The sequence below is a fragment of the Mauremys reevesii genome, linkage group 12 (genome assembly GCF_016161935.1).
Source record: "Mauremys reevesii isolate NIE-2019 linkage group 12, ASM1616193v1, whole genome shotgun sequence".
NCBI lineage: Eukaryota > Metazoa > Chordata > Testudines > Geoemydidae > Mauremys > Mauremys reevesii.
This window is the reverse complement of record NC_052634.1, coordinates 14574834-14589020: the sequence shown is the minus strand read 5'-3', so window position 1 is coordinate 14589020 and position 14187 is coordinate 14574834. Positions and strand designations below refer to the sequence as shown.

Genomic DNA, 14187 nt, shown 5'->3' with positions numbered 1-14187 from the left:
ACATTTATTTGAGCATAAGCTTTCGTGGGCTACAGCCCACTTCATTGGATGCATTTAAACTAGTGTAAATAGTGGAGTCTCTGTAATTTCAAGTCTTTAAACCATGATTTGAGGACTTTGATAACTCAGCCAGAGGCTAGGGGTCTATTACAGGAGTGGGTGAGTGCAGTTCTGTGGCCTGCAATGTGCAGGAATTTCAGACTAGATGATCATGATGATTCCTTCTGGGCTTAAAGTCTATGAGTCTGTCACTCTTCAGTCCTTGCTTCTCATTATTTAGACTTTCCGTTTGTTTATTTTTATTTTTTCTCCATTGGGATTGATGGATCATCCAGTTGTTGCCTCAGATGTACATTAAAGCAGCAGCATGTAGCCAGATCTCATATGCTCTGGTGCATTCTCTCCCTCCATTGGGCTTTTGGAACCGGACCTGTGCTTTCAAGTTGCTTCAGAATAGATATGCCAAAATTAGTCTTAATTTAGCCTCTGTAATTGTCTTTGCATCAGTTAGTGGGGTGGGGGCGGGGGAGGTGTGTGTGGCTAGAAATGCAACAGAGTTTCCTTAATTTTCATTATTCATTTTGTGTGGCACGGAGCAGTTTTCTTCCTCCAGGGAAGCAGCTTGCTAGAACTTATTGCAATAAATAAGTAAAACAAAAGATTCTAGGGAACGTCCTGATTTGATTAATTTTGCTGCAAGGAACTTCTTAAAAAAAACAAAACAAAAAAAACCACCACAACAAAATAACCCTTATTTTTAGTTCTGTCCTTCATTGCATTTCTTACTGACCTCCTGCTGGCTCTTAGCCCTTGGAAATTATTGCACTTTTACACTGAGGTTCTCTAGCAGCACCTGCTATTGGCCCCAATTCAGCAAAGAACTTAAATATGTTCTTGTCCCTCTCTATTCAGTACTTAAGCACATGCAGAAGTGCTTTTCTGATTATGGATGGACTTAAGAATCTGCTAAAGATATGCACCTTCTTAAGTATCAGAGGGGTAGCCGTGCATCCGACAAAGTGGGTATTCACCCACGAAAGCTCATGCTCCAATACGTGTGTTAGTCTGTAAGGTGCCACAGGACTCTTTGCTGCACCTTCTTAAGTTCATTGTTAAATATGGATGGACTTAAGCACATGCTTGGAGATATGCAAGTGCTTAAGTGCTGTGCTGAATCAGGGCCATTAAGAGGAACTGTGTGCTAGTAGTTAATGCAAGGGATTGGAGCTGTACTGGAGAAGGTGGCAACTGGGAGTTGAGACTCCTCAGCTTTTTCATGATCTCTGCTGCTGTTATTTCGTCGAACATGCTGGGGGGCGTGGATCAACATTCACATTGCACTTTCCGTCAGTTCCCAGCCCACACCGGGGAAGCTAATGAACCAGCCAGCTGACCAAATTCAGTGATGAATCCTGGTCATGTGCTGCCTGAAGCACGTTGCACATACTCTACGAAGAAGATTGGACATACTACTTAACCTCTCTGTGTCTCAGTTTCCCAGTCTGTATGGTGGGGAGATCACTGTGGTGACATGAGGCTTAATGTATATAAGCTCTTCATCATACTGAGATGCAAGAAGCTATAGAAGGGAATGCTTCTACCAGCATTTCTAAACTGATTCTGGATTTCTTCTGAATGTGGCTCTGGGGGTCACTGTGGGGCTACAACCCATCTGATCATTTTACTTTGCAATCATCCCCCCCATGAGCTACTCATGCTTCAGATGTCTGGGTGGTGCAAGTGATGTGCTGTTTCCCCTGGGTCCATTGTGAATCTACTTCTTGGATCAGCATGGCTCCAAGCACGGCTGCTTACTGGGCCATCCTTAGAATGCATCCCAACTGCTTGACTGGCTAGTGTTGCTTTCTGCCCATTGACATTTGGAATGCTCTGCCATCCGCTCATACACTTGAGATGCTCTCTCTAGCCTGAAGAACATAGGAATTGACATATCACCACAACTCAGTGGTCTGGGTAGTCTACAGGGAGGGTTCTAGCTAGTTCTTCAACTATCCTGCTTTCCCACCACACCAGAACAGAACTCTAGACCCATCTAGTCCAGAAACCTGCCTCCTGCCATCCCAGGATAGTCCAGTTGTCCATCTAGTTTGGCATCTTTTCGGACAATGGGCAAAGCTGGAGCCTTCGGTGAAAGGTGTAAAACAGATAGTAATGCCCAGAACAGTGTAATGTTCTACTGAAATGGAGCAGGACCAGTCTGGGCATGATGATCCTAATTGGCTCCCCAATGGGTGTTAATTTCATTCACTTTACGGTCTGCAAATTCTTTGCACCCCAGTTCCTCACTTCACCCAGATGAAGAAACTAATTTACTCTCCAGATAACTCAGTAAAATAAGACAAGCACAATGCTACGTGGGGATCACAGCACAGCCCATTCCTGACCCCAGCTTCTCAACTTCAGCTTAGGAGCATGATGCTCTGTAACTTTATCCAAGATGGTGAACCTTCAAATAATGGGCCACAGTCTCAGCTGGTGTACGCTGATGTAACTCTACTGATTGCAGCAGAGCCATGCTGATTTATACCAGCTGAAGATCTCACTTGCTCTTCATATTCATATAGGCCCTAGGTCAGCAAAGCACTCACGGCCATGCTTATCTTTAAGTTCCATTGACCTTGTCTTCACTGAGAAGCTAACTCAAGGTATAACTCAACTGTTACCCCAAAATCAAGGCATGTCCACACACACAATGCGTTCACTCGAGCGTGGTGGTGCTTTTAACTCAAGTGGGCTGGCCCAAAAGGGGATACAGGCTGAAACTCAAGTGAACACAACTTGTCAGCTGCTAACGTGGGCTAGCTCCACTCAGGTGCCACTAGTCCTCCAGTGCCTTCCCACAATTTCCTTCATGGGCCAAGAAAGGATAGACCAGTTCTCCCACAATTCTCTGGGAAAGAATTCATAGAGCAGCTCAGCTTGCTTCAGTTCTAAGAGCAAGGGGATATGCTCCCAGAAATCTCAGCACTGCACATGGGTGAGCGCAGTGCCAATGTGGACACAGCAGCTGTAGCATTATTTCAGTGTGGCTGCTCTCACTCAAGTGGGGCTAGCTCAAGAGAAGTAACTCATGCAGGTAACTCGAGTTAACTCTGCAGTGAGGACTGACCCATTGACTTTGAAGGTCAGGTTAAAGCTAAGCATGTGCATAAGGGCTTTGCTGGATTGAGGCTTTTGGGAGAGATCTATCTCCCACGGGCAGCTCTGACATGTACTGCTGAATATAAAGCAGTAGAAGTGATGGCAATGTAACAAAAACCCAAGAAACATTTTCCCTGCTTTGTCATCTAGATTTAAAAGCATTTCACCCGAGCTCAAATAACATTATTTAGTATCAATTATCCTTCCACTGAAGGCTGCGAGGGGTTGTGAGGCTGGCGTTTTTATCTCATTAGCATGTCTTCCTAGTTAACCATTTGCAATATTAGCTCCCTTTGATCCCGTCTTTGATTATGTCGTGCGACAAAAGCCCACGTAATCGGCTGCTATTTCCATTAATGGCAATGCTGCTCTCCTCTTTGACAAGCTAATTTGTTATCGTTGCCTCTTTGTGTATCTCAGCCAGGATGACCCCCTCTCCCCCGCCCAGCCTGTGTAGAAATGACAGGTGCTCATTCAGCCAGGATGGCACCGTCCACCCCAAAGAGGCCTCATGAATATGATTAAACAAAGACCAGATATTAATGCTTTAGCACAAGGGCAGGAGGACTGGACTCAGAGGACCAGTGATGGAATTCAAGCTTTTTACCCTTCTAGCTTGCCAGGTCAATAGAAGTTCTGCACCCTGTGAGGTTGCTATGCTCAAAAGAGGTAAGAACAGATCTCCTGCAAGTGGAATTTGGCATAGCTCCGAGATCTAGCTCGTTATCAGTATCAGCTGCTCAGTATTTGGTGGCCTGTGCAAAATTAACTGGTGATCTCACTCCAGCTTTCAGTGTACTGGATAAACTGTAGAAGGACAGGGTGGTTCACCAGGTACATAGTAGACTACAGAGCATTGGGGGGTCAAATCTGGCTGGCCATAATAGAAAGCTATGACCATATCGTCATCTTTGTGAAATGAGTTTGCTGGGCTTGTCCCATCTCGCAAGAAACACCATGTTAGTTGTCTTTAACCAGCTACCTACCTTGCTGCCTGTCTCATTAAAGAGCCTGAGCCTGGGAAGTGCTATGGAGAATGAATGAACTTTGCAAGCTAAGGATTGAGAAATGCGGGGGTGGGAAGCTTGCACTGCCGTAGCCCATGATTCACCTAAGTCAGGTGTAAGAAGAGGGTACCAATCAGTCTCTAGAGCTGTCACTCTGGCATCTTTGACCTATTCATTAAGGATGAAATTCCCTGAGCAAAGGGCCAGCACAATGCACATGCACCAAGTATGCCTAATTTTATAGAATCTTAGAAATGTAGGCCTGCAAGGGACCATGAGAAGTCATCATGTCCAGTTCCTTGTTCTGAGGCAGGATCAAGTAAACCTGACCATCTCTGACAGGTGTTTGTCCAACCTGTTCTTAAAAACCTCCAGCGATGGGGATTCTACAACATAACATAAGAACAGACATACTGGGTCAAACTAAAGGTCCATCTAGGCCAGCATCCTGTCTTCCGACACTGGGCAATGCCAGGTGCTGCAGTGGGAATGAAGAGAGCAGGTAATAATCAAGTGATCCATTCCCAGCTTCTGGCAAACAGAGGATAGGGACACCATCCCTACCCATCCTGGCTAGTAGCCATTGATGAACCTATCATCCATGAACTTACCTAGTCTTCTTTTTTTGAACCCTGTTATAGTCTTGGCCTTCACAACATCCTCTGGTAACAAGTTCCACAGGTTGACTGTGCGTTGTGTGAAGAAATACTTCCTTTTGGTTGTTTTAAACCTGATGCCTATTGATTTCATTTGGTGACCCCCTAGTTCGTTTGTTATGAGGAGTAAATAACACTTCCTTGTTTACTTTCTCCATGCCACTCATATCATCCTCTTTAGAGCAGCCATTAACATATTTGAAGACTGTTATCAGCCCCCCCCCCTCCCAGTCTTCTTTTCTTTGGACTAAACATGCCCAGTTTTTTTTAATCTTTACTCAGAGGTCTAGTTTTCTAAACCTTTTATCATTTTTGTTGCTTTTCTCTGGACTCTCTCCAATTTATCCACATCCAAGTGTGGTTCACAGAATTGGACACACTGCTCCAGCTGAGGCCTCAGCAGTGCCTAGTAGAGAAGGACAATTACTTCCCGTATCTTATATACAACACTCCTTTTAATACACCCCAGAATGATATTATCTTTTCCACAACTACATCATATTGTTGACTCATCTTCCATTTGTGATACACTATAACCCTCAGATCCTTTTTGGCAATAACTTAAATGGCACCTTAGCTTATGTTAGCCCTCTGCACAGGGGTAAATTTCATATATATAATAAAATTTGTTCCCAATACCATTGAACAACCCAAATAATAGACTTCTATTTACTTGAAGCATGAACGCAAGTGTTTCCAATGAAACAGGGATGATTAAAACAAACCATGAGCAATGAAAATACCAATGCTTAGAAGACACAAAAGGATAATAATCATCCTTAACTTGAACACATGGTGCGCAGTGCCCAGGGATTCCATTATTAGTTTTTCATGCTTCTCTGATGCTAAAAAGCAATCGGGGGCTATAAAACTTGGAGGCCTCTTTGAAGCATAAAATGGTTTCTCAGACGAATCAGTTATCTGCTCCATTCCATGTGGCAGCTGCATGGAGCAAAATATATCTAACCTATTAAGGAGAGTGTAAATTAGTGGTGGCTGGCCCATGCTGCATAATGGAGGATTCTCTTTTGCGGCATAGAAGATGCAGGACTAGATCCACAGAGGCATTTATGTGCTAAACTGCCACTTTAAGCACCTTAAAAGTCCAATGTTTAGATCCACTCGGCTGCCGCCTAGCCCTGGAGATGCCTAAAGTCCCTAGACTCCTACATTTCTGCTGGCAACATCCCCTACTTTTTTGCTGCCGGGTATGTGCACAGCCACAATGGTCCTGATGCCCAGTGCCTTGCTTACATCTAAACCCCAGTGGGATCCTCAAACTAGGTATGGTTCTGCCTATATCACCTGCAGGGCCCAGTCCAGTAGGCGTGTTCAGAGGACACCAACTAATAGAATGAGTCTCACACAATACAATGCTGATTATGCCCCCTTCCCCCTAACCTTCAGCACAGTGGATAGGGGACTCACCCAGGAAACAGGAGATCTCCCCGTCAATTCCCCTGATGACAGAACAAGGAGCAATGGTCTCAAGTTGAAGTGGGGGAGGTCTAGCTTAGATATTAGGGAAAGCTATTTCACTAGGAGGCTGGTGAAGCACTGGAATGAGTTACCTAGGGAAATGGTAGAATCTCCATCCTTAGGTTTTTAAGGCGTGGCTTGATAAAGCCCTGGTTGTGATGGTTTAGTTGAAGTTGGTTCTGCTTTGAGCAGGGGGTTGGACTAGATGACCTCCTGAGGTCTCTTCCAACCCTGATCTTCAATGATTGTATGATTCTATGTGGGACATAGGCTTTAGCTCAGCTATCCCATCTCCAAGGCAACTGCCCAGTCTATGAGCTATTCTGGAGTGGGTGTCTCTCCATCTCTCCTGTTGAAGATATTCCATTGCGTATAACTAATGAATGTTCATTGGGTGATAGAGTGAGAATTACTCTAAATCCCAGTGGTTAGAGATCTCACCTGGGATGTGGGAGACCTACGTTTAAGTCTCTGTTCCAATGGATATTTGGTTATAATGGAACAGCTTCATTAGTCTGGTGCTAAGGAACTCACCTATGAGAGAGGAGAAGCACGTTCAAGTTCCCTCTCCACATTGTTACACAACCTGGGTGAGTGCTCTAACTGCTGGGCTAAAAGGCCATACCATCTCAGTGTTTTGTTTTGTTTTTGTTTTTTGTGAGAAAGGGCTTCCTCTTGATCCCCAAACAGACCGAGAGTCAAAGGGTGTGAGATTCTGAGAAGATTCTGCTAGTAAATCCTGCTCACCCTTAACTCACATTGACTTCACAGATGTGCCATCAGGCCCTACTATGTTGAGAACTGATTCTGGAAGGTGCTGAGCAGTTGTATGTAATGAGACTTGAGAATGTGAAACGTTATAGTTTTGACAAACGGGCATTTTCTGGCAAAAAATATTACATCAAAAAATTCCAGAACAGCTCTGCTAATTTACTTTTCCCCTTCCCATGTGTGCTTCTGCTACCAGTCTCCTGTTGAAAGAGAGCAGGAATTAAGCCAAATACCTAATCCAAACACCACCACACTTCATCTTGCTCGAGAGCTGGATCTGAATTTGTTGCACTTGGACAGTAGCACAGATATTTTCCAAGTGTTGGTGTTGAACTAAGTAGACCCATATGTGCTGGGTACATAAGGATGGTCCTGTAACATTGGGATGTCCTTCTCCTTTTAGGCCGTCTGTCTTTGCTCCATGTTGGTTGCAGAACATGTGGCGGAGAGCGGATGCAGGACAGGGAGGGATGGGGATTTGAATGGTGGGCTGTGTGGGGGGGGATGAGGGATGGGAACAAACAGAGAGACAGTTCTTGAGCTCTCCCACTACTCGGTCAATGGCCAAGAACACTCTGGACTTTTCTAGGGAAGCAGTGCTGAACTCACCCCCTGTTCCCATCTCTAGAAAAAGGTGCTATGGTTCCGTATTGATCATGAGTGGCTAGGATCTATACTTTCTATCTCACCCACATTCAGGCATTAATTTAATCTCACTTGAACATGAAGCAGGGAACTTTGATGGCCTGTGTTGTTCAGGATGTCAGACTAGACAATCACAATGGGGCTTTCTGGTCTTAAAATCTATGACTCTCAAGACCTTTCAAAGAATGTATAGATAAGTTTTCTAAAGTTGTCCCAAGTTTTTAGGTGCCCGGTTTGAGACCCCTTGGTCCTAATCTGCAAACATACTGGGCCCCTAGTTGAAGGCCGTGGGAGATGTGGGTACTCAGCACCTTTTGCAATCAGGCGTGTGGTTTCTCACCCAAACATAGAGGCCGCTTCTGAAAATCATGTCTTTTCAGTTTGCCTTTAAATAGGGTTGAAAGCTACAAGAATCAACATGGATCAGGAGGCGTTTCTAGAGGTTAAAAAGAAAGCTAACGAGCCATCTTTACTGCATGAGACAGCCTGATACTCTGAAGTAAGGCCTAGTCGTGATTTTAGCTCCAGTCTATTCTGGCCAAAGAAGCCCAGAGCTCTGAAGTGCATTCATTATTATCCAGGCTTGTCAGGAGCTAATCACCTGCATTCCAGGTTTGTAAGGTTACGTTTAAGGCTTGCTTTAACCTTACCTAGCAGGGGAATGTTTGTATGGCTACAGCCTGATAACAAAACCATTAGCATTCATTACGTGTGGTCATAAATCTTTCTCTCCTGAAATAGCAATAACGGAGCCTTCCAGCCATTCTAACAAATGCCATGTCTAATCTTTCCCCTGCGATGCCTCATGTGTAGCTCGCTTGCTGGGAAAAGCCTGCAGATTCTAGGCATGCTGGAAGGAGAATAGGCCTTTGTCATCATTCCTGAGAAAGCTGGAGACTTAGAAAAAAACAAAAACCTCTGACTTTCCTCAGAAAAGTGACTTCAATATAAACTTCCATCGTTACACAGGGGTATAGGAATTGACAGGCTGGATTGGAGCGGTGTTATGCTGTGCGAGAAGCTCCATAACAGGCAATTATGTGATAACCTTCCCACTGGAAAAATTGCTTCCTAATCTGACAATTAGCAGATGACTTACACCCTGGAGAACGAGGATTTGTGTCCCTTATAATGTTTATCCTATGTTTCATATGAGTGTTTTGAATTCCCCACCTCCATAGTTATCCTGTGGCAATGAATTCCGCAGATCATTTATACACTTTGAAAGAAAGTTTTATATTTACTTATTTTAAATGTTGCCTACTGCATTTCATGGAGTGTCCCTTGCAGTATAGTGGCACTCTGATAAAGGTTATAAATGTCCTTTGCTTTATATACATTTCACACATCCCCTTCTATTGTGACCTCCCTATAGTATATAATGAATGAGCAAGAAAATAGAGAGAGGACACTGGAGGAGGAGGAGATGGTGTCCAGAAGGAAAGAGAACTGTTAAAAGGGCATTTAATGGACATTTATATAGTTTTACAAAATCCAAAGCTATGGTACAAATAACCCTTGAGATGATCAGAACTGTGAATGCATTAAAAACACCTTATCTACTTTTTCACCATGTAGATGGCATAATCCTGCATTCAGAACGCCTGCTGAAAATGGAATGTATCCCTTGGAGCAGAGGTGCTGTATTCTCCATCATGCCGGAGGGGTGTGTGTGTGTGTGGGGGGGCTTTAAATCAAGATTGGGTGTCTTTTTACAAATCTGTTCTACTTCAGCTGCCTCAAGGCAGGAATCACTGGGGAAGGTTCTGGCCTCTATTATGCAAGAGGTCAGATTGGATGAGCACTATGGTACCTTCTGGTGTTACAAATCGATGCATGCTGACTGTGTATTTTGTTTTTGTTAGTTCATTAATAAATGAATGGAGCTGGTTGAAAAATTTCAATATTTGGAATTCTTTGATGGTGGGGGAAAAAAAAAGTTGGTGGAAAAAAATTGCCCTTTCCCCAATATCCCTATTGCTTTGTTTAAATGTTATTAATTCTATTCCTATTAGAATACAGATGTCATTACAATTGCTAGAAGAACCCTCTTCTGTATACCATACCCATAGCCCTGGAATGCAGTGAGAATACAGATATTTTCCCAGTGGGTTACAAGCAGTTAGAATTCATCAAGCGCAAAAAAAAAAAAATCCAACACACAAGCAGTCATACCGTTGTAAGCTCTAGTGGCTTGGAGAAAAGAGATGTTGCTAACTGTGATTTGAAATGAGATGAAGAGTTTAGTGCCTCATCCATAAGCTCATAGAAGTCAATGAGAGTTGCTGCAGAGAAGGTTCTCAGAGCAAGGTTAGTGGCATTTTGTGATGGGGCAATGCTAGATCAGAGAGCTGAAAGGATGGTGGAGGCCAGAGGAAAAGATCTGATAGGTGCCACTGGTTATTCTTACCCTGAATCGCCAACTCTCCCCTACTCTTCAAAGGACTTAAATATGTGCTTCACCTTAAGTCCACCCTAAAGCACGTACTTAAAGGGAAGCTTGTTCTTAAGCAGTTTCCTGAATGAGTTTCTATGACAATAGTAATAGAAAGACTCTGAGCATGGCTAGGCTGGGTGAAGAGTGAATGAACAGTGAGACTAACATGTCATGGCCCAAATAGTCAAGGGGGCTAATGATTTTGGGTGACCAACTTGAGGCACCTTAAAGGGGCCTGGTTTTCAGAGAGCGGGTGCTTAGCACTTCCTGAAAACCAGAATGCGGGTGCCTAGCACTTCCTGAAAACCAGATCGTTTAGTTGTCTCAAATTGGCGCCCAAATCAGTATGCAAATTTCGGCCCAATTATGTATTGCTGAATGCACTGATCCAGTGTGGCTACCAATTATTGTCTATGGGAGACAACGGACAAATATTTGGCTGGAGATTCCAGGTTAAAAAACTGCTTTGCACTGGGTTTGATGTTACATTTCAGCTTGGTGTAAGACATGGCCATATAATTCTGAATGAGAGAAGACAGCAAACAGGGAAAATCCCATTTTCTGTTCACGAAGGAGGCACTTCATAATTATTTCATTATCTATGCATTATTTTTTATCGCCAATTTCTAAGTCTTATTCTATTATCCAAAGCCCCTAGGAGTGAATATAATAGTGTCTTCACAAACAGGAAGAGAGACTCAAAGACTCCTTCAGAATAAATTAAAAATGAAACCCCAGTGAATTTATAAAGCTTTATTATCTTTGGAAGTGAGTTTTGGGTCTCCCTAGAAAATTAACCCCTTGAGTATTGTACACTATAGTATTTCATGGGAAAGTTTGCTAACGTTTTCTAAACTGATCAAGTAATTTAACTCTTTTGACTCACTTAATTGATGAATTGAGACTTTTTCCCGGATGCAAATTGTCTGACACCAACTTTTTATTTCCGGATCTATTTGGTGCTAGAAATTATTTCTAACTATTTCCATATTTACACTGTTCATTAGCAGTTGGTTTAGAATGAGAGCGATAGATCGGTTGATGGATAGATAGATGGTTCAATCAATAGATTGATTACACTTACTCAGTGGGCTGTTGTGCCCCCCTCTAGTGGCTGGGAAACACATAGGGTTAATGAGCATGCTACAGCTTTTGTGCTAACAGAGATGAATCTTTTAGATGAGGCAATGGAGGCTTGTGGGTTTAGCTCCAGAAGTCTTTGATTCTACCCCTGCTGCTAATGACCCACCCGGAGGCATCATCATTAGGCTTTTTCAAGCTATGCCACATCTTTCTGATGGGGCCAGGCTATTTGCTAACCTGGGAGCCTGTCCCCCCCCACACACATTGTGACAAATTTCAAAACATCTCGTTTTCGTCTCACATCGGAAGGGGGAAAAATGTCAAAAGCCACAACATTTTTGGCAAAATGGACTTTGTGTTTTCCAGACAGCCCTCAACATTCCAATGGGAAGGTTTATTTCCTTTTGTATTACTCATCATGTTTATTACAGTAGTGCCTTTGGACCAGGCAAGATCACAGCTACCCGATGCTGGACACTGTACCCTGGCCACTGAGCACTTCTGTGAAATCAGGAGAGAACGTGGCACTTTCTCATGTATCTGTGTGATAACTGTCTGCACATACTGACTTGTTAATGGCAACCACTATGTTCCTCCTTCCTTGTTCTGATCCTTCAGTTTTACGTTTCCCTGGAGGCTCCTGTTTGTCTGCTTACAGAGTGAAATTGTCCCTCGTACTCAGGACCTGCACAAGGTTGAGGGACCATTTAAGCCCAGAGGGGTTTTGCCAGCAGTCTACCATGATTACTATTTGCATAATAATAGAGGCCCCAACCAAAATCAGGCTCCATAGTGCAAGGTGCTGTACAAACACATACTAAGAGACAGTAAACAAAGGGATGAAGAAAAAGAATGCAGTATGTCCAGGGGAGAACCTGGACAAACACTTCTGCTGCTCTCTCAGTTGCGAGCCCAACTCCCTGTCCACCGAACCCCGTGATCACTCAAAGCACTCGCTATTATTTTTGCTTGTGAAAGTTCACCCAACTTTTTTTTTTTTTTAATCTCAGAAAGGAAAACGCTTGTGGTTGAGTTTGAGCCTTGGGAGAAAGTTCGGGTCAGCCCTTCCTTTATTCAGATCTGTTTGTTCATCCCTGACATGTAGCGTACTGAACCAGCACTGCATCACATGTCACTCTTGTAACAGGGGAAAAATCACTTTCATTACCCAAAAGGCTTCAGATCCATTCATCTTTCATGACTAGCTCTTACGCAGTTCAAGGGAACGGAGCCCTCTACTGTCTGCAGGGGGAGGGGGGGGAAAAGGGAGAGAGAGAGGAGCTATCTGTATGAAATACAAAAGAAGTCCATTTCCAGAGAGGTGCTTAAGACATGGTACATAGAGATCCCATTGACAGTTAATGAGATTCGTGCCCATGTCTCCTGCCCGTTATTCTGCAAACATTTGTCAAGGCACCACATTTGCAGTGATCTCAATGAGCAGCGTGAATGGTTTTAGAACACCCCTGTCCCCCATTTGCCGCTGGTCTGAAAACTTTATGGCTCCCTGGCCCCTCGCTGATGGCCTGACGCAGTGGCGTGTGAGCCACTGATAAAGAACACCTGTTCTTTGGAAACAGGCTGCATGGATTAGTTCCAGAGCCCCTGGGGGATTACGGGACCAGTTGGGAAGAGCTTCCTATGTTCGTCGAGTCCCAGAGCTTGGTTCCAGACTGAACCACCATTTTACAGCCCCCTTGACCGACCCTGCAAGCCTGATCCAGGTGACACGGAGGTCAGCCACGGATGTTTAACTACCCTCTCACTACAAAGTATGCTACGTGCCCTGCCATCTCCTCCCGCACTGAAAATCTGCACAGGCACCAACGGAGCTTTTACTGCTGACAGAGACCTCCAGGGCTTCTTTCCACCCTCATCTCCAGCGCTGAAAAGCTTTGCGCTGCTTACTACACCCATCACTGCCCTGCCCTGCCAAGGATGCCAGCTTTCATCACCCGCCTGTCACATTTTCAAACTAGCACCTTCATTGTTCTCGCACGCTGTCACCTGCTGCAGAACCAGCTCATTGTCCCTCTTCAGAGTCCCCCCAAAACTCTCCTTTCCCGTGATGCCCACGACAACCTTGATAACACTTAGCCTCTGTCAACACTGTACACTCCTTGCGGTGGCATGTAGAGTACATATGCTGCACGCCCCCCTTGGACGGGTATAAATAGTCATGTAGACTGGGAGATGCTGTTTAAGTGAGTATAGAGATGCCTGAGTCCTGGGGTATGTACCCTACACAGCTCTCTGCACACCCAAGCTGTGCCTCCCCCATCTACACTGCTGTTTGGTCTGCTGCCTCCCCTCTGCTGGAGTCTTTCCCCAGTGCAGAGAAAGGCTCGGCCAGTGGGGAAAGGCGCCGCGCTTTCATGGCAGTGAACGGCTTGGCCAGGGGGGAGACAGCAATGAAAGGCTAGCCCCCTGGATTTTTGAGCTATGGATTGTAAAGTAAGAGAGGACCAATGTGATCATCTAGTCTGGCCTCCTGCTTTAATTGAGGCCATGGGACATCCCTGAATCAAGTCCCGTTTGAATTAGAGCAGATCTTTCAGAAAAACATCCAATCTTGAATTTAAAATGTCCAGTGATCAGGAATCCACCACGACCCTTGGTAGGTTGTTCCAATTGTTAATGATCCTCAGGGTTAAAAATCAGCCCCGTATTTCTGGGCTAATCACACCTTCTATTCCCAGAGCTCACTGCAGACACACAGGTCATCTGTACAAATGCAACCATGTAATAGTCCCTCCCCGCTAAATAATTAATAATTAAAACAGCCGCAGGTCCTGTCCCCACCTGTGTTGCATATATATAGCCATTTATTATGGCTCTGACTCTTTCACTGATTCTCCTTGTGTGTCTTGAGAAACAGGTGGCCACTCAGCCCCAATCTCCAACCACTTAATTCCTCTTTTTCTCTTTGTGTCTCTCCTGTCCTTCA

At 44.4% G+C, this 14187-nt stretch overlaps 1 long non-coding RNA gene across 1 annotated transcript in view; it reads left to right on the top strand.

The window, feature by feature from the left end:
- Positions 1 to 9517, top strand: part of LOC120375791 — a 74214-nt gene extending 64697 nt beyond the window's left edge. The window contains exons 6-7 of the long non-coding RNA XR_005586778.1: positions 8101 to 8332; positions 9299 to 9517. This is a non-coding gene — a long non-coding RNA (uncharacterized LOC120375791). The remainder of the gene's footprint in view (positions 1 to 8100; positions 8333 to 9298) is intronic.
- Positions 9518 to 14187: the final 4670 nt, after the last annotated feature.